This window comes from Coregonus clupeaformis, unplaced genomic scaffold (genome assembly GCF_020615455.1).
Source record: "Coregonus clupeaformis isolate EN_2021a unplaced genomic scaffold, ASM2061545v1 scaf0895, whole genome shotgun sequence".
Lineage (NCBI taxonomy): Eukaryota > Metazoa > Chordata > Actinopteri > Salmoniformes > Salmonidae > Coregonus > Coregonus clupeaformis.
The window spans coordinates 65,904-85,997 of NW_025534349.1; the positions used below are offsets into that span (position 1 = coordinate 65,904).

Genomic DNA, 20,094 nt, shown 5'->3' on the forward strand with positions numbered 1-20,094 from the left:
ATAGAGGAAATTTACACCTTATATCATTTCTGCTGAATGTCATCCTATGGTTTCCATGTTGTCTTCATGTAACCTTATTATACAGTATGTCAGCCTAATGTATTGACATATTCTGAACATCAGTCTGGTCATATTAAACCTATATGAAGTTAAATGGGCTTCATTCAAACTTGAAATACAATGTAAATGTATAAATTATGTATAAATTACTTTGTCAACTGTAAAACACCATGAATCAAATCATTCTGAAGTATTGGCTGTCGTTTGTGAAGTAGAGTAATTAACTTCTCAAAAAGGCCGCTCCTGATTGGCTGTGACATGCGTTGGTCTTTCTCAGAGGGCCTATCAGATCTGTTCTAACATAACATAACATAAATGACTAATTCAGGCTGGAGCTAAATCAGGAAGAGACAATATCATAATCAATCAATCACCAATCAATCAAGTCTTGTCACAGTCCTGGAGTGGTCTGGGAGGGCTAGTGTGTGTGTGTGTGTGTATATTTATAGACTGTGTCCAATGTGTGGTAAGCTACTGAGTGTCAGTTCCTAAGCATCTGCGTCAATGCTCATCTGATGTCCTGATATAAAATATGCCATTTAGCAGACTCTTTTATCTAAAGCGACTTAAAGTCATGAGTGCATACATTTTACATATGGGTGGTCCCTGGAATCAAACCCACTCCCATGCTGTTACAAGCACCATGCTACCTATAGGCCCCAACCTATAGCTCTGTAGAAAGGAATGAATACATTTCAAGTACAAGGTGAAAGATGCTCATTTCTTTTCCCCTAAACACAGAGATCCACAGAACATTTAAACACAGCAGCTATACAGCAATAGAGTATATCACTCTATAGTACAAATGGCACCCTATTCCCTACACAGTGCACTATGGGCCCTGGTCTGGTCAAAAGTAGTACACTATATAGGCAATAGGGTGCAATTTGGGACGTAGTCCAAGTATCTGTAGTGCCAGTTATGATGTTGTTCCACTTTCCTGCCACTAGAGGTCGCAGGTCTCCTCTGATATTGGCTGTCCCAAATTGAACACGACAGTATAGATACACACGGCGAAGCGTGGCTTAACGTGACCACGCCCCCGAGTAGGGTACAGACGTAGGGTACTCCCATTACTCCCATGTAATTAGCCTAACTTTGGCATCATCCTAAGCAAACTACTGACACTTTTTTGTCATTTCAATAAACTTGTTCAGCGGCGTCACGTGTCTTTATTAACATACTTGGCTGTCACAACAACAAATGATTTGCATGATACTTATTTTGCCACTCTAATGTGTTACCCGACCTGCTAACACTGACAGTAAAGCTAGTAAAGCTGTTGCATTATACTGACTGTCACGAACTCTGATGCGGATGTGGTGCGAATCAGTAGCAGGACACAGGAGCTCAGAAAATCCAAAAATCATAACACGGGTCAAACAACCCGGAGGCGAAACATACGCCACAGTGCGTAAAACACTCCCAAACCGAACTGCGCACGAACAATAGTGCGACGGTAAAACAAAGAGAGTCTAGCAAACAGCACTGCACCAAATGACAGGAAAACAATTACACACAACACATGACAAACAAATGGAACTATATAATGGGTACATAATCACACTAACAGGGAACAGGTGCACAACAACTAGACAAAACCAAACGAACATCGAAAACATCCAACGGTGGCAGCTAGTACTCCGGAGACGACGACCGCCGAAGCTGCCCGAGCAAGGAGGAGGAGCAGCCTCGGCCGAAACCGTGACACTGACCTGCTAACACTGACAGTAAAGCCAGTAAAGCTGTTGCATTATACTGACCTGATAACACTGACAGTAAAGCTCTTGCATTATACTAACGTCACTGTTTATTTACACCCTAGCTTTTTTTACGGTTAACTGACATTATTTGTCTGGTTAGCGAGAGAAGTCAATCTTGATCTAATTCACAGGTCTTAGATATGCCTCGTAACTTCTTTGCCTGCCCTTGAACGGTCTAGGTATTTAGAAAAGTTGATTCTTGTTGGCTTGCCTATATGTCCTTTCAACTTGCCGGAGACCAGCTGTGAAGACAACCCTAACAAATGTCCCAAAGTAGCCTATGGCGATATCTACACCTGCTTGGTAGAATCTCCAGGTTTACACTGGCAATACACATAGCGATTTAGATACAAACAAGTGTTAGCTAGCGAACACACAAATGTATCGAGGGCGAGTAGCCGGAGCCCACAGCTTTCCATTACCATCATGGTGTATAGCCTGAAACCATGAGGTTCGTCTAACCTGGTGTAGTATCTGAAAGTCTATGATTTTGCTGACATTTGCAAATGGTGTGATAGATGAACTTTACTCTGCTTTGCTGAAACATCTGGAAAGCATTACTACATAGGCTTCTTGGAATAGAGGACATTTGGAGATATGTGGAGGCCAGGGATTGGTCTATCAAAAACCACCCATCTTATGTTACATAGGATATAAATACCATGTTTTGAACAAAGGACGGGGAGAATAACATATTAGAGATTGGGTCAGTTGTTCTCCGGACTTCTGCAGGAGTCTGTAAATTGATACTGTAATCTTTGATGTAATAAACCATTATAATCAAGGACAGTGTCAGCGGATTTCTTGTCATCACAGCATATCAGCATCGTTGTCTCGACACCACAGAATGGCGACGAGGATTTGGGACGTGTTGCGTCTTTTCTCAGCGTTCCATTCATGGGCGCCGAGCTGACTCCCGCTCAAGAGGCATGCAGATACGGTGAGATTTCTCACAAACTTTGGGCGCTGGTCGGTTCGTGTGCTTGTGTGTGTGTGTGCGTTGAGGAGATGTACCGTCAAAGGACTTGTGTGTGCGCTTTACTGTTATTTGCTGTGGGATGAGAATCTGTTCTAAATTTCTAAATTTGTTTGCGTTGGGAACAACGGAAACAGGGGGGAGTGTCTATAGGAATTGTTAACACTGGGCACACGGATATTTGGCTTGAATAAAATTAAAAGGAGTGTCCAGGGATAGCATGAAGGAATAAGGCCAGGAAATAAGGAAAAAGTAACTTTTAGGATGTCGCTGATTTAAGTAAGCCCTCAAACGAGGCGATCATTAGGATGGGCCGAAAATCCTGAAAACTCACTAGGTTGATTTTTAAGGTCAGTTCTGGGAACTGGAGTTTGTGGAAGATACATTCAATTGTAAGTTACCTCTCGACATATAGTTGATGAGGTATGTGTTCGAAGTAACCTCTCATTGAATATCTGCAACTCGAGGTAGCAGAAATTTAGGAAGGAACAATGAGAAATAAGGAGCGACGGTAGCATGCTTAGTGTATTGTATGAACGGATGCATTCTTGTTGAATTGTGTGTGTGAGAGAGAGAGAGCCTATGCGTATGTGTATAAAAGGGGAGGTCTCTGCTGTGTGTCGACTAAGGCTATGACAACAGGGGTTTTGAGGAATATGTTAATTACGGTTAAAACCTAGAGCCACTGGAGGACTATTTGATAAGAAAATAAGTATACAGTGAAAAGATGTGAAGATGAGGAAAAATAGATTGTGGTAAAGTTAAGAAACTTCGAAGTAGGATTTGTGTTCTATGTTATGTGTTGGTTTGTGAGTTTTGTTAAGTGTTACTGTTTGTCTGTGTTGGAAATAACGGAGGGACAGCAGGTCTGTCTGCTTTCTGTTGTTTAGCTTGGAGAGAGCTGCTTGGGAGAGCTCCTCTCACTCTGAAATTGCACTGGTGAATGAGCTGCGCATGCATGGGATTTTATGAGTTTAGAGTTACATAGAGCAAATATGCCACTCCCCTGCCTGCACTGAGCTGCTGTGACACGCAGATTTAGTGCTACAGACAGAGAAGAAAGGGGGAGATTTTGAATACACACGGAAAAAGTATTCTGTTTGATAAGTGGCTGTTGCTTAACTATGAAACTATTTGATTGAGATCTATTAAATTTATAAATGGGAGATATGTTGACGGATTAAAAATAAATAAATAAAATAAAATGTTATTGCGCTATTTATAATATTCCTGAGTTAAGCTGTTTGCTTATTTCTTAGCGCGAATGTGAACATAGGTATGCATAAAATACTAAATTGTTGTCTGTTTCCTTTGTTCTCCTGTTATGTGAGAGACGAGAAGGAGGAGACAGAGAGAGAGAGGAGGTGCTGACCAGTGCGTCACGCGACAGTGTGTGCTGCTCCGAATCCAGTCCAATCAAGGCCAGTACTGTTATGTTCACAAACTTACTTTCCCATACAGGATATTATGTGTGCCTAGCATATTTCATGTTGTGACAATTTAACAGGGACTTGGCAACAGACTGATCAATTGATGTAATTAAGAATTGCTTATTGGAGTTTTTTGTGCATGAGTTGGTTTGATTAGAGTTGTGTTGGAAATCCAGCACTGACATTATTCTGTAAAATTAAGGTAATTGGGTGATTATTACGCAATTGGTTTGTGAGTGCTGTAGTGTTGCTGGATTACAGGTCTTTCTTTTTTGGATTGCTCTGAAGTTGACTAGTTTCCTTTACTTTTCCTGATCGGATGTGGTAAGATTGCCACTAATCAATAATTTGGTAAAATAAAATAAAAAATAAATAAAAAATTAAATAAAAAAATAAAAATAAAACAATAGATATATTGATGAATTAATTAATTGATGAATTAATTAATTAATTACTTTTTTTTAAAAGGGGAAAAAAGGAGGGAAACATAAGCTACATAGTCTAAAGTATTTTTTGGGTTTACAAATTAATTGGTTTAAAATAATAATAATAATAAAATAATTCACAATAAAGGAATATAAAAGAATTGTTACAATGGGGAAAAAGGACATAAAAACTACGAAAGTAATCATGGGTGGATATGACCCTGTGATCAGACGGAGGTTGGCCAGAGCGGAAAGAAGGGGTGATGGAAGTTGGAAGAAGAAGGATACAAGAGATTCGATCTCTGACGAAAGTGAAGATGGAGACAGCGATGAAGATTTGGAGATTAAAGGTGCTTCATATTCAAGAGGATTTTATCCTACAATGACTAGCACAGAAGAAATAGAAAAATATATAGATCGATGCATATCATGCCTGGATAAGGCCAATAATTTAGAAGAAGTAAGAGAACTGGAAGAACAACTCAAGAAGCTGAAGATACAGAAGAAAAAACTGCTGAAAAAAGGATCCCAAGAATTGGAGAAGAGGTATACATTGAGGCCAAGACAAGGGAGCACGAGTAAGAAGATGAAGCCAGTGATAATTCGAGGACAGAACCTGGAGTATAAGCCTTTGCAGAATACCGATATGTCAGATATACTTGAGAAGCTGCCTACTCTTCAAGATGGAGCATATCCTTGGATTTCAAAATTGGAAGAAATTACGGTGGGAACACAGTCTGCCATAGGAGACATTAAGAGACTTTTGGCTAATCTCCTTGGGATTCCAGGTATGGAATACATTTTTCAGAGAGCTGGACTTCATCGATATGTGGGGACTGCGGTGAATGATCCTGAATTGTTGGCTGCAAGTAAACATCAGCTGTGGAGAGCACTGAAAGATATGTTTCCACAAATGTGCATCCTGACAACATTCTGATTGACCCACTAGGACAACAAGAAAATCAGAGAGCCTATGTGTCAAGAGTTCATCAAGTGTGGAGAAATATTACCGGAAATGATCCAGATGTGAGTCAAATTGAGCAGTCAATTTTGAGAGCTAAACTGCAGATGGGACTGCCCTCACCAGTAAGGAGCAAACTGGCAGAGGTGGTTGGACTTAGAAGCATGACAAAAGGTGTCTATACAGATCATATAGCCCATCAAGTGGATCTGTACCGGAAAAAGGAACACAACCAGAAAGAACAGGACCAAGAAACTCTCAGAAAACTCAATCAAATACAACTGGTGGAGAATAAGAAGGAGAAGAAACAGGCTTTGGTTATGCAGAATCAGTGTTCACCAAATCAACAATCACTGCCACAGCTTCAACCGAACCAGTTCCAACCGCAATGGTACCAGCCACCAATAGCGGTACCAGTTGTTTCATATCCACAGCCAGTTTCTGGACAGACACAGAATTGGAGAAGAAGAGGACGAGAAGGCTTAGGGAGAGGAAGAAGATTTAAGCCATACTTCCAGCAATCTTCAGAAGTGTGTTATAATTGTGGACAGGTTGGTCACTTTGCCCGTGAGTGTAATGGGCCAGGAGGAAACACCAGAGGGAATTTCAGAGGAAGATACAGGGGCCAGTCAAGATCATCTGGAGGACCGGTGAACCCTTATAGGGGCCCGGAGCAAGGATTCTAGAGGTGCCCAGAAGATCTGAAAGGGGGGTGTCAGCTGGTAGCATCAGGACCGGAAAAAGATCCAACAATTGAGGTGAAAGTAAACAAACGACCATTGGAAGTGATGGCGATAGCGGAGCTGCTTTTACCTGTGTTCGGCCTGAAGATGCTACACATCTTCCTATGTCCAATCAACTAATTAGGACAATCGGATTTGAGGGAGTGAAACAGCTGATTCCTCTTACGGAACCAATTGAGCTCTGCTATGAAAATCAGAAAATTACAATACCCATACTGGTATCAGAACATACACCTATTGCATTGTTGGGAAGAGATGCATTGTGTAAATTGAACTGTACAATAAAATGTACACCAGACGGCTGTCTGGTAGAAGTGCCAAAGGAAAAGGTTTACCAATTGTTGATGACGACAGAGATGGATTCTTCTTCAGTATTCTGGATTGGAAATCTCAGTGAAGATTTTTTGAAGCAGGCTAAGATATGGGAGAAATTAATTGTGGCAAACATGCCAGATGCGAGGCTTCCGGAATATCCATTTAATTGTACGCTCAAGTATTTCAAGAATGCTGCCCAATCGAACTCAGAGGAATGGTTGAGTCATCAACCAAAGAAAGTTCAACTCAGCTCATGTTGCATAATTTTAGGACCACAAGGAGCAGCTATGAAGATAAACACAGACGATTATCTGGATAAAGAATTTGAGATTGAGAAGAGTGTGCCACATGTGACCTTGTTGGTTTCTGAAGGCTTTGAGCAGAAGCAAATATGAGAAATGATGACAGAAGCAGAGAAAGCTGTTTTTGTACCGATGAAAGAGAATTTGGGGATTTGGAGGAGTGAAGATCAGCGATTTCTCAAAATCATGATTTTGGCTCAAGGACAAGGAGAGCCACAAGCTTTACAGATGACACATGAATCTATTTGCAGTGCGTAGATGGATTCAGACTCTATGAAAGAGGAGATGTTGCAACAAGTTCCAGAATGTTTGTGGTCTCAACACAGTACCGATATTGGACTTGTGAAATCAGCCCAACCGGTGAAAGTTGAACTTCGACCAGGAGCAAGACCTCCTTGGAAGAATCAGTATCCATTGAAAGATGAAGCAATCCAAGGGATTGAACCACAAATTGAAGGACTTTCGAAAGCAGGTGTTTTGAAGAAGAAAAAAAAATCCTCAGAGTAACAATCCTTTGTTGTCTTTGGAGAAACCATGAGGGGTTGATAGTAGCGCCTCTAGACCTATTAGGTCTGATGATTTAGGACACACATGGGTTAGCTAATGTTGCAAGGGGGGAGGTTAGGAGAAAGATCACAAAGGAGTATGGTTTTTGGGAACCATATTTGCTTTAACAGGTTGACTATGTCATAGGCAGGTGCACAATCTGTCTGAAAAATAATGTTTGCAGGGGTGTGACTGTTATTCCTGGTTACATTCCTACACCAAGAGGTCCTAATATGTCCAACTAAGCTAAAATATGCTCAGTCGGTTGCAAAGTTCTTGTGTAAAGAAGTCATAAGCAGGTGGGGACTTCCCGATCGAAATATCCTCAGATAGTGGGAGAGAGTTTTGTGGATAAATCAGTGAAATGTTTTTTGAAAAAATAAAAAATAAAAAATAAAAGTCAGACTAAAATGTTATGAAAACTAGGGTTGAAGTAACTCTAGGAAATTTTGAATATCTGATTGAGAGATAATTTTTCACATGTCTTTGCGATAAATATTGTGATATTTAGTGTTTTCTTATGAATCAAAGGGGGGAAATGGAATGTGATTCATTTTATATATCATTTTATATATCATTCTCATATTATTGTTGATATTGATGTTTTAATTTGCATGTGTTGTTTTGCAAAAGATACTGGTTGGTGTTTTCTTTTCTTCCAGAAGTATATGGGGATGTGTAGAGTGGGATTCAAATACTCAAACATGGACAATATGAATGGACTGGAGGAAGTGGAACAAGGAAGGTGTGGAAATGTTCAGATTCCATCATCGACGTTGTATTGAAAGTCGACACTGTGGAGGAGCTGCAGTGTAGTAGACTACATTCCAGTGTTATATTCTTTCTGTATTAATTATTGAAGAATGATGTGTTCTGTTGCTGGATGCATGTGGGGACCTCAGGTGTTTTTGTTTATTTCGTTGAAGCTTAGGGATATTGGGTCTAGGCAGGGACAGAGAGAATCCACAGGAGGGTCCGATGGGTCGACCAGCCTGAATGTGGACATTTTTGATTGTATTTTGTTTTCTGAGGTTTTCATGTGTATTCAATTGCATCATAGCTTAAAATGCATTGATAAAGATTGATGAATTGATCTGGAGTACTTAGGTGGTCGCCTGGGGCAGAGGGGCCATGAGATAATTTTCCTGTCTTGATTGATTGATGGATATTTGGAATGAAAGCTGCCAGAAAGGTTTTTCGCTCTTACACTCCATAACAATCTATTTACACTCCATAACAATTTATTTACACTCCATACAAAAATGTGTCTATATAAAAATGTGTTTACTCTCCATAAATGTTGGTTTATTGCTAAAGTTACTCAAGAACAAAAATTGTTATTTGTCATAATCCTATTCTTTTTGTTTTCGAGACATAATTAGTCTCGAAGGGGGGAAATATGTAGTATCTGAAAGTCTATGATTTTGCTGACGTTTGCAAATGGTGTGATTGTCACGATCGTTGAACGGAGTAGACCAAGGCGCAGCGTGATGAACGAACATACTTTATTTTCCAAAGTGATAACACAAACAAAACAATAAACGATGACGTGACGTCCTAGGTTTAAACAACCAAACACGGAACAAACCAAAAGGAACAAGATCCCACAACACCTGTGGGAAAACAGCCTGTCTAAATATGGCTCCCAATCAGAGACAACCAGCAACAGCTGACACTCGTTGCCTCTGATTGGGAACCACTCTGGCCAACATAGAAATACAATACTAGACTGTGAACATAGAACAAAACACATAGACTTTTACACACCCTGGCTAAACATATAGAGTCCCCAGAGCCAGGGTGTGACAGTACCCCCCCCCAAAGGCGCGGACTGCGACCGCGCCTCAACATAAACCAAACAGGGGAGGGCTGGGTGGGCATTCCTCCTCGGAGGCGGTTCCGGCTCCGGGCTTTCCCACCACCCTCCAATAATCCCCCCGGTCAGCCTCCTGTGATCTCTATGTGCGACATCTTAGTGTAGCCAGTTTGTCCGGGTTTTGTTTCCAGAAACTATGCCACCTCTCACCTACTTCCTCATAAGTTAACTCAAGCTGATTAAAGTTTGGATTCCATCTCATCTACAAGAATAACAAGTATATCAAGTTATGGTGCAAGCTACTTCCCTGTCTTGCAGTAGACACACCAGTCTTTCCCCATGGGCGAGCAAGCTTTAAACCAAACCCTTCTCAATTGTGATCTGCATGTATCTAATTGTAAGTATTATTTGTATATCTGTTTAAAGCTGTCAGGGATAATAGAGCTAATGGGAGAAATGCTTTGTACTAATAAATCCCCACAATCAATATTCAAGTCAATGTTGATGGTTGGCAATAACTGTGTGTGAGAACCAGTCAGGCTAAAGTTTCAGGTACCTTTGGTTCCGTCTCCCTTTACCTTACCTTAATAAAAGGAACAAGTTTTACATATTTTAGAAAGTCTGTCTTAAGTAGTCTTCTGTCTTTGGTCTCAGGTGATTAAATAGCAAATCCATACCATATGCTCCATAAAATAGCCTACTTTGAATCACATTGAGGGTCTAGGGCTCAGGATCGTTATGAATAATATTCAGTATGTAATCTTCTCTTTCAGAAATGATGTGGACTTGGACAGACTGTCTGTGTGTTACTCTCCTGCTTCTCCTCCAAAGAGCAGGCTCTGGTAGAGTGACCTCACATGTTCTTTGAGTGTGTGTGTGTTTGTGTATGAACGATGTGAGGATTTGCATGAACGATGGGTACAATTTGCACTTTCGGTACTAGGCTATTCCATTGACAACCAAGCTAAATCAAGCAAACCTTAAGTATTAGAGCCAGGTTTGATGTTTATCTTTAGTGTGGTCTGTTAAAGTCTGAATGGGACTAACAGTTGATGATGTGCACAGTCATTTTATTTTTATTTCCAGAGAAGTTTGAGGTTCTTGGTCCGACTCGTGCCATTGTTGCTGTGGCTGGTGATGACATCATTCTGCCCTGTTACATCAAACCCAACATCAGCGCTGAGGACATGAGAGTTGACTGGTTCAGAGTCAACCTCCCAGACCCTCAGTCAAACATTCGAGTCCATCTCTACCAAGACGGCAGAGACAAATACCATGATCAGATCCGCTCCTACGAAGGAAGGGACATCATTGTTTAAAGAGGAACTGAAGAAGGGCAACACCTCTTTGAAACTGACCAGGGTACAAGGCACTGATGATGGACAGTACAAATGTCTTGTTCAGTCTAAGACCCATTATGATGATGCCACTATTCAAGTCCACATAAGAGGTACATTTCTTTCCCCATATATACAACAACCCACAGCGAAGTGTTTCCAATCTCAGCAGTACTTCATCTCCAGTCTCCCTTTGTGTCTGTAGCTATAGGATCCAAGCCAGAGCTTTCCATTGAGGGACAGAAAGAAGGAGGGATGGGTCTGCTGTGTGTATCTAAAGGCTGGTTCCCTGAGCCTGAGTTGGAGTGGCTGGACAGTGAAGGGGTCACTCTGTCTGCTGGACCGTCAGAGACAGACAGGGACTATAAGGGGTTCTACATAGTCAAACTAAAGACCATCGTAAAGGAGACTGACACCAACCACTTTACCTGCAGACTCAGACAGAGGCAACTCAGTGAGCAGATCAACATGGAGACAGAGTTTCACATCTCTAGTGAGTTGCACAACATCATATTATTGTTTAGCTGATATGAAACACTTTTCATGTTTTATATGCTTTTGTATTACAAAGGCTGAGTAATAATGAAACATAAATAGGACAATTGGATACAAGTTTGTCGACATTTTAAGAACACTAAAGTATTCTAATGTCAAAATGAAATGTTGGTTTTGTAGATCCAGCTTTATGCCTCCACCCCAAATGAATGGAAAAGATATGCACAAAATAAACCAGGAAAACAGATGGTTCTCAAATGTTCCATTCATTTGGCATTGAGGCATATAGCTGGATCTACACAACTGATGTCATGGGATGTGGTTTCATTTTGACATTAGTCTGCATTTGAGGTCTGTAATAGTCTGACAACATTCTTTATGACTGAAATGACCCTTTAATTTTATTATTTGGTAGCAGTGGTAAGCATGTCACTGATCTCAGTTGATTTGTGTCTTGCAGGTGAGGTGATCCTTGTTCACACAGACACATGGAGAGTGGCCTTTGCAGTGATTGTCTCTCTGAGCATTGTCCTTGTGGTCATATTAGCTTTCACCATCTGGCGCTGGAATCGTTTGTCCAATGACTACGGTAATAGAAAACTAATTAAAGAGTTTATTTGACTGAATGTAAATGTTTTACAGTGCAGTTTCCAGAGTGGCATACACAAGGAGTTGGGTACTAGAACCGAAAGCTTGCTAGTTCGATTCCCTGAGCCGACAAGGTGAAACAAATCAGTTGATCTACCCTTGAGCAAGGCACTTAACCCTAATTGCTCCAGGGTCGTCATCAATCTGATCCCTGGCCATGACCCCACTCTCCGAGAGTATCTCAGAGAGAGTTGGGATATGCAAAAAACACATTTCCATTTCACACCTCACACTCGTACAGGTTAACCACTTGTACATGCAGTGAAACAGGACAAATATAAGAACCCCCCTATTTGACCTTTAGAATTAAAAAGCTGTGATGAGGTGTGAATGAAGGAGTCAGGCGCAGGAGGTAAAACACCGAAGTCCAGAGTTTATTACGTTTACATAAATAAAACGCTCCCAGCGTGAAAACGAAACTAATACAAGGGAAAATATTCCACCTTGGCAAGTACAAACAGAAGAGTAGCTCAACCGAGCTCCTCGCTCTCACAATAAACAATCACTCACAAAGACAAGGGGAACACTTATATACATACTAATTAGGGGAATGAGCACCAGGTGTGTGTGATTGACAAGACAAGACATGACAAGTGGAGTGATGAGAATGGGATCGGCAGTAGTTAGTAAGCCGGTGACGATGAACACCGAAACCTGCCCGAACAAGGAGGGGAGGCAGCCTCGGCGGAAGTCGTGACAAAAGCAGACATTGGTCAGAAACTGTACATGTGTATTTAAGGATTTGTATTTAAAAAAAATATATGTATAGGGCAAACCCATTTTTATTTGAAACAACTTTCTCTACAAAAATGCTAGATTATTTAATATAAGGTTTCTTTAAATCACAGTGTGTGGTTTCTGAATCACATCAGTGTAATTGGCTCCTTCATGGAAAGGACTTTGTCAAAAAACATCTTGAGTAGGTCCTTTTGTGAACTGTTATCTATTTTCATGCCTCCAGATGCATCCCAAGCTAAACACAGTCAAGAGCTAGGTAAGTAATGTCAAACATGCAGTTCTCCTCCATAAATGGAACTTTGTCAGAGAAAACACTGAGGTTCTTGTGTTCATTAAGGATGTTCTCTCTAATGTCTGTTTCTTTTTATGTCTGCAGTTAAAGATGAACACAGCCTTGAGTTGAGTTAGTAGTGTCCAACAGTCCTATGCACGTGTTAAACTCATTCCACAGAGGGCCAAGTGTCTGTGGGTTTTCACTCCTCCCTTGTACTTGATTGATTAATTAAGCTAATTGATTAGTAAGAAACTCCCCTCACCTGGTTGTCTAGGTCCTTAATTGAAAGGAAATAACCAAAACCAGCAGACACTAGGCCCTCCATGGAATGAGTTTAACACTCCTGGTCCTATGCATCAGTGTGTCATATGTTCAGATTTTAATAATTGTCTTCTCCATGGATGTGAGATGTGTTCATTAAGGATGTTCACGCTAACTGTTCTCTTTTTATGTCTGCAGAGAATGTTCAAGATGGCAGCAGTAAGTTGTGTCCAACATCTTATGCATCAATATGTCAAACAACAATTGGAGACAAACAATTCCCAACCCATGAATATGTTACAGAAATGGATGCCAGTCCAACAGCTAGTTTCATGGATTTAAAATCCTTACATATTTGACATAGTTTTTTATCACATTGTTTTCACTGTCCCCATCCCCCTGTCAACAATTAATTTAATTATTCACCTTTAAGAATGCTTTAATTGACTTGAATTATTCTGTTTGTCTGTAGAGATACTCACTGATCAGCTGGGTAAGTAGGAGATATACATGATGCATTACTAGACCATTATGGTCAATATACAATACATATTCTCAGGAACCCTGTTCCTACAGAGCTAACTTCCTATAGGTTTTTCGATCCAACCTTAGATGTAACTGACCTCATTCAACTTATCAACCAGCTAATTATTAGAATCAGGTGCACTAGATTAGGGTTGGAACGAAAACCTACAGGACAGGGCTTACAATTTGCATTGTGCAAATATGCAAATAGCACAAAGATTAGTCATAATTATGTGGTAAAATATCACTGTATTGGAATTAATTTTTACTCACTGCGATGGCAATGTTCACAACAATAATTATATTTAGTTGAATTAAAACATGTTCACACTTTAATTAACTGGAATTATAATTGGTTTTATTTGATGATTTTACCCACAGATTTTGTAAACATGAAGATGTGTCCAGGTAAATGAATAACACTGAATTGTATTTAAAATATATTTGATGTCTTCATATCATATTTTTGTTGTTTGTAGGTATACTACAGGATATTATAGTAGAGTGATGTATTTTTACACCATGTTACTTTGGATATGTATCTGGTTCTGAACTTGCATTAAAAGAAATCCCTCACCTTATCATAAAAATTTGGAGATTAAGAGGGGAGATTTGTCATCATGTTCCAAGGGCACCATACAGTATACACTACTGTAACATTATATTACCATAGTTTCTGGTATCCCCCAGGTATCCCCCAAATCTGACAAACTCTTTCTCTATATTCTAGAACTTGAAAGCATCAGAAGACATGCAGGTCAGTGTGATGTACTCTCCAGTCCACCCACCTAGAGTTTTAAATTAATATTAATATCTTCACATACCGGGATTACTTGTAATAACATGATGACACAATCATATCTACAGTATACTTACAGTGGGGAAAAAAAGTATTTAGTCAGCCACCAATTGTGCAAGTTCTCCCACTTAAAAAGATGAGAGAGGCCTGTAATTTTCATCATAGGTACACGTCAACTATGACAGACAAATTGAGGAAAAAAAATCCAGAAAATCCCATTGTAGGATTTTAATGAATTTATTTTGCAAATTATGGTGGAAAATAAGTATTTGGTCACCTACAAACAAGCAAGATTTCTGGCTCTCACAGACCTGTAACTTCTTCTTTCAGAGGCTCCTCTGTCCTCCACTCGTTACCTGTATTAATGGCACCTGTTTGAACTTGTTATCAGTATAAAATACACCTGTCCACAACCTCAAACAGTCACACTCCAAACTTCACAATGGCCAAGACCAAAGAGCTGTCAAAGGACACCAAAAACAAAATTGTAGACCTGCACCAGGCTGGCAAGACTGAATCTGCAATAGGTAAGCAGCTTGGTTTGAAGAAATCAACTGTGGGAGCAATTATTAGGAAATGGAAGACATACAAGACCACTGATAATCTCCCTCGATCTGGGGCTCCACGCAAGATCTCACCCCGTGGGGGTCAAAATGATCACAAGAACGGTGAGCAAAAATCCCAGAACCACACGGGGGGGACCTAGTGAATGACCTGCAGAGAGCTGGGACCAAAGTAACAAAGCCAACCATCAGTAACACACTACGCCGCCAGGGACTCAAATCCTGCAGTGCGAGACGTGTCTCCCCCTGCTTAAGCCAGTACATGTCCAGGCCCGTCTGAAGTTCATTTGGATGATCCAGAAGAGGATTGGGAGAATGTCATATGGTCAGATGAAACCAAAATATAACTTTTTGGTAAAAACTCAACTCGTCATGTTTGGAGGACAAAGAATGCTGAGTTGCATCCAAAAGAACACCATACCTACTGTGAAGCATGGGGTTGGAAACATCATGCTTTGGGGCTGTTTTTCTGCAAAGGGACCAGGACGACCGATCCGTGTAAAGGAAAGAATGAATGGGGCCATGTATCGTGAGATTTTGAGTGAAACCCCTCCTTCCATCAGCAAGGGCATTGAAGATGAAACGTGGCTGGGTCTTTCAGCATGACAGTGATCCCAAACACACCGCCCGTGCAACGAAGGAGTGGCTTCGTAAAAAGCATTTCAAGGTCCTGGAGTGGCCTAGCCAGTCTCCAGATCTCAACCCCATAGAAAATCTTTGGAGGGAGTTGAAAGTCTGTGTTGCCCAGCGACAGCCCCAAAACATCACTGCTCTAGAGGAGATCTGCATGGAGGAATGGGCCAAAATACCAGCAACAGTGTGTGAAAAACCTTGTGAAGACTTACAGAAAACGTTTGACCTGTGTCATTGCCAACAAAGGGTATATAACAAAGTATTGAGAAACTTTTGTTATTGACCAAATACTTATTTTCCACCATCATATGCCAATAAATTCATTAAAATCCTACAATGTGATTTTCTGGATTTTTTTTCTCATTTTGTCTGTCATAGTTGATGTGTACCTATGATGAAAATTACAGGCCTCTCTCATCTTTTTAAGTGGGAGAACTTGCACAATTGGTGGCTGACTAAATACTTTTTTTCCCCACTGTATGTTATTATCAATAACAACCTATAGGCTACATATGTCTACAGTAATGTACTGTACATTAAGTCCTGCAGTAACATGCCGTCCCCCATATTGATGTTATTTTCTTCTCATTTTTATAGACTATTTTTCACTTCACAGTGGATGTGACTCTAGACCCTGATACAGCACATCACTATACATGTGTCCCTAGAGTAATGGACTGAGCAGTAAAATGCAGTCCCCCATATTGATATGTTTATTTAATTATTCTAATAAAGTGTGTGTTTCTCTCCATAGTGGACGTGACTCTAGACCCAGATAGAGCACATCCTAACCTCATCCTATCTGAAGACAGGGAAACAAGTTAAACGTAGAAACATAAAACAAGAGAGGTTTGATAAAGTTCACTATGCCCTGGGAAAGGGAAGGTTTCTCCTCAGGGAGATTCTACTATGAGGTGCAGGTGGAGGGGAAGACTGGGTGGACTTTAGGAGTGGTCAGAGAGTCCATCAACATGAAGATTAACTATTACCTGAAACCTGACAATGGATTCTGGACTGTGTGGCTGAAGAGTGGAGAGTACATGGCTTTAACTGGTCCCTCTGTCCCCCTCTCCCTGAGAGAGAAGCCCCAGAAGGTGGGGGGTGTTTGTGGATTATGAGGAGGGTCAGGTCTCCTTCTATAATGTGGAGGCCAGGTCTCATATCTACTCTTTCACTGGCTACACCTTCACTGAGAAACTTTATCCATTATTTTATTCTGATACTGTTCATGACAGGTCACTGGTCATCACTCCTGTAGATGTCACTGACTGACTGTTTTATACCAAACATTGAAATACTGTGTGTGTGTGTGTGTGTTACTCACAGTCTGAATGAATTGGAATGTGTTTATCACTATATGATTATACTAACAGAGAGGAAATTCACCTTGTATAATTTATGCTGAATGTCATCCTTTTGTGGTGGCAGAATTTGGGGGTGAGCTGTTGCAACTTCTCAAGGGATATGTTCTATGTTGGACTGTGATGTTATGCCTTTCATAGACTCCTGGTATGTCTGCACTCTAACACAAGGCCATTGTGTTCTGGAACTGTTGCTTGTATAAATAACTGTTGTGTAACAATATGATTGTATTGTCACCTCCCCACTATATAAGGGACATGTAACCATTTATTCTTTGAACTCATCCCTGTGAAATCAGAGACAGATCTCCTCGCAACTGCTTGATTAAAGATTTTTCTATTATACAATTATATAGTCTATGCCTTAATCTTTGGATTGAGTTTTCCACAACATTTGGTGCTGTGGACCCAGATGAGAGCAACCTGACTTTTTGATCTGTTTCGCTCGGATTGGAACCAGACATCCCTCTGCCACAACTAAACAAGGTAAGAGACCTTATTCAAAAGTCTCTGTAAGTGACTGTCTGATTTCCAGCCGAGCCTTACATTTACATTTTAGTGATTTAGCAGACGCTCTTATCCAGAGTGACTTACATGAGCAATTAGGGGTTAAGTGCCTTGCTTAAGGGCACATCGACAGATTTTTCACCTAGTCGGCTCAGGGATTAGAACCAGCGACCTTACACTTACTGGCACAACGCTCTAAGCTACCTGCCGCCTTAATGGTGAAATATCTCTTGTCCTCCTCATCCACAACATTATTGGGTTCAATTTGGCTGAACTATTTTCCTATAATAATGAATCTGGCGGGTGAACTAATTCAGAGGATCTAAGGAAATTGATCCAGAGAGTAAATCTAAGGAAACTGATTTACATTGTATCCAATAGTAGGGATTTGTTTTCATTTAATCACATGAAAATACTGTTGGATCAGTATATAAGTAGGAATTGGATAGCCTACATTTGAATACTGCAGTAGCAGGAATTGAATAGCCTGCAAGTAGGAATTGGATACCCTACAGCAGGAATTGGATAGTCTGCAAGTAGGATTTGGATAGCCTACAATTAACTAATTATTATAATATATGTAAAATTGGTTTGCAGCACATGAGTTGGATAAGGAAGTAAAACAAATTGTTTTTATGTATGTATTCAGACCCTTTGCTATGAGACTCGAAATTGAGCTCAGGTGCATCTCTGTTTCCATTGATCATCAATGAGATGTTTCTACAACTTGATTGGAGTCCTCTGTGGTAAATTCAACTGATTGGACATGATTTGGAAAGGCACACACCTGTCTATATAAGGTCCCACAGTTGACAGTGCATGTCAGAGCAAAAACCAAGCCATGAGCTCCGAGACAGGATTGTGTCGAGGCACAAATCTGGGGAAGGGTACCGAAAAATGTCTGCAGCATTGAAGGTCCCCAAGAACACAGTGGCCTCCATCATTCTTAAATGAAAGTTTAGAACCACCAAGACTATTGCTAGAGCTGGCCGCCCGGCCAAATTGAGCAATTGGGGGAGAAGGGCCTTGGTCAGGGAGGTGACCAAGAACCGGATGGTCACTCTGACAGAGCTCCAGTTCCTCTGTGGAGATTGGAGAACCTTCCAGAAGGACAACCATCTCTGCAGCACTTCACCAATAAGGCCTTTATGGTAGAGTGGCCAGACAGAAGCCACTCCTCAGTAAAAGGCACATGACAGCCCGCTTGGAGTTTGCCAAAAGGCACCTAAAGACTCTCAGACCATGAGAAACAAGATTCTCTGGTCTGATGAAACCAAGATTGAACTCTTTGGCCTGAATACCAAGCATCACATCTGGAGGAAACCTGACACCATCCCTACTGTGAAGCATGGTGGTGGCAGCATCATGCTTTGGGGATGTTTTTAACGGCAGGGACAGGGAGAGTAGTCAGGATCGAGTGAAAGATGAACGGAGGAAAGTACAGAGAGATCCTTGATGAAAACCTGCTCCAGAGCTATCAGGAACTCAGACTTCCAACAGGACAACGACCTAAGCACACAGCCAAGACAACGTAGGAGTGGCTTTGGGACAAGTCTCTGAATGTCCTTGAGTGGCCCAGCCACATCCCGGACTTGAACGCGATCGAACATCTCCGGGAAGAAACCTGAAAATAGCTGTGCGGCGATGCTCCCCCATCCAACCTGATAGAGCTTGAGAGGATCTGCAGATAAGAATGGGAGAAAACCCCAAATACAGGTGTGCTAAGCTTGTAGCGTTATACCCAAGAAGACTCGAGGCTGCAATCGCTACCAAAGGTGCTTCAACAAAGTAATGAGTAAAGTGTCTGTATACTTATCTAAATGTGATACATTTGCAGACATTTCTAAAAACCTGTTTTTGCTTTGTCATTATGGGGTATTGTGTGTAGATTGATGAGGGGGAAAAAAATAATTTAATCCATTTTAGAATAAGCCTGTAACGTAACAAAATGTGGAAAAAGTCAAGGGGTCTGAATACTTTCAAAATGCACTATGTGTATAATGGGTTACGAGAGAAAACAATATAAAATAAATGTATATACAACTTGTTCACCCACACATAGACGTACGTAAGTGGTGTATAAAGTCATCTGATAACTGTTCAGAGTGGTTCCCTTATGGATCAGTTGATAAAGATCAGGTTAAAGCTCTATCTAAAGGGTCTGGGACGTAAAGTCTCAGACAAAGATTGGCGCATTTTCTATGTTTATAGGCTACATATGTCTACAGTAATGTACTGTGCAGCAAGTCCTGCAGTAAAATAACTTCCCCATATTTGTTTTTATTTATTTTTATAATTCTAATAAAGTGTATGTTTCTCTCCTCAGTGGACGTGACTCCTAGACCCTGATACAGCACATCCCCAATTCATCCTGTCTGAAGACGGGAAACAAGTTAGATATGGAGACGTACGGCAGCATCTTCCTGACAACCCAGAAGCCCCAGACGGTGGGGGTGTTTGTGGATTATGAGGAGGGTCAAGTCTCTGTCGTATCGAGTAAATGCAGGCAATTATTGCTGATAAACAAAGGAGTCCGCTCATACTGAACCTTTGATCATAAGTTTATTCGTATCACAAGCTTTCAGCATGATTTACAGGCGTCATGAGACCCGGAGA

General features: G+C 40.8%; 1 pseudogene; it reads left to right on the forward strand.

Annotated features, from left to right (window-relative positions):
- The first annotated feature begins 9,659 nt into the window (after nt 1–9,659).
- On the forward strand, nt 9,660–16,435 carry LOC123485899 (annotated as a pseudogene).
- The last annotated feature ends 3,659 nt before the right edge of the window (nt 16,436–20,094 follow it).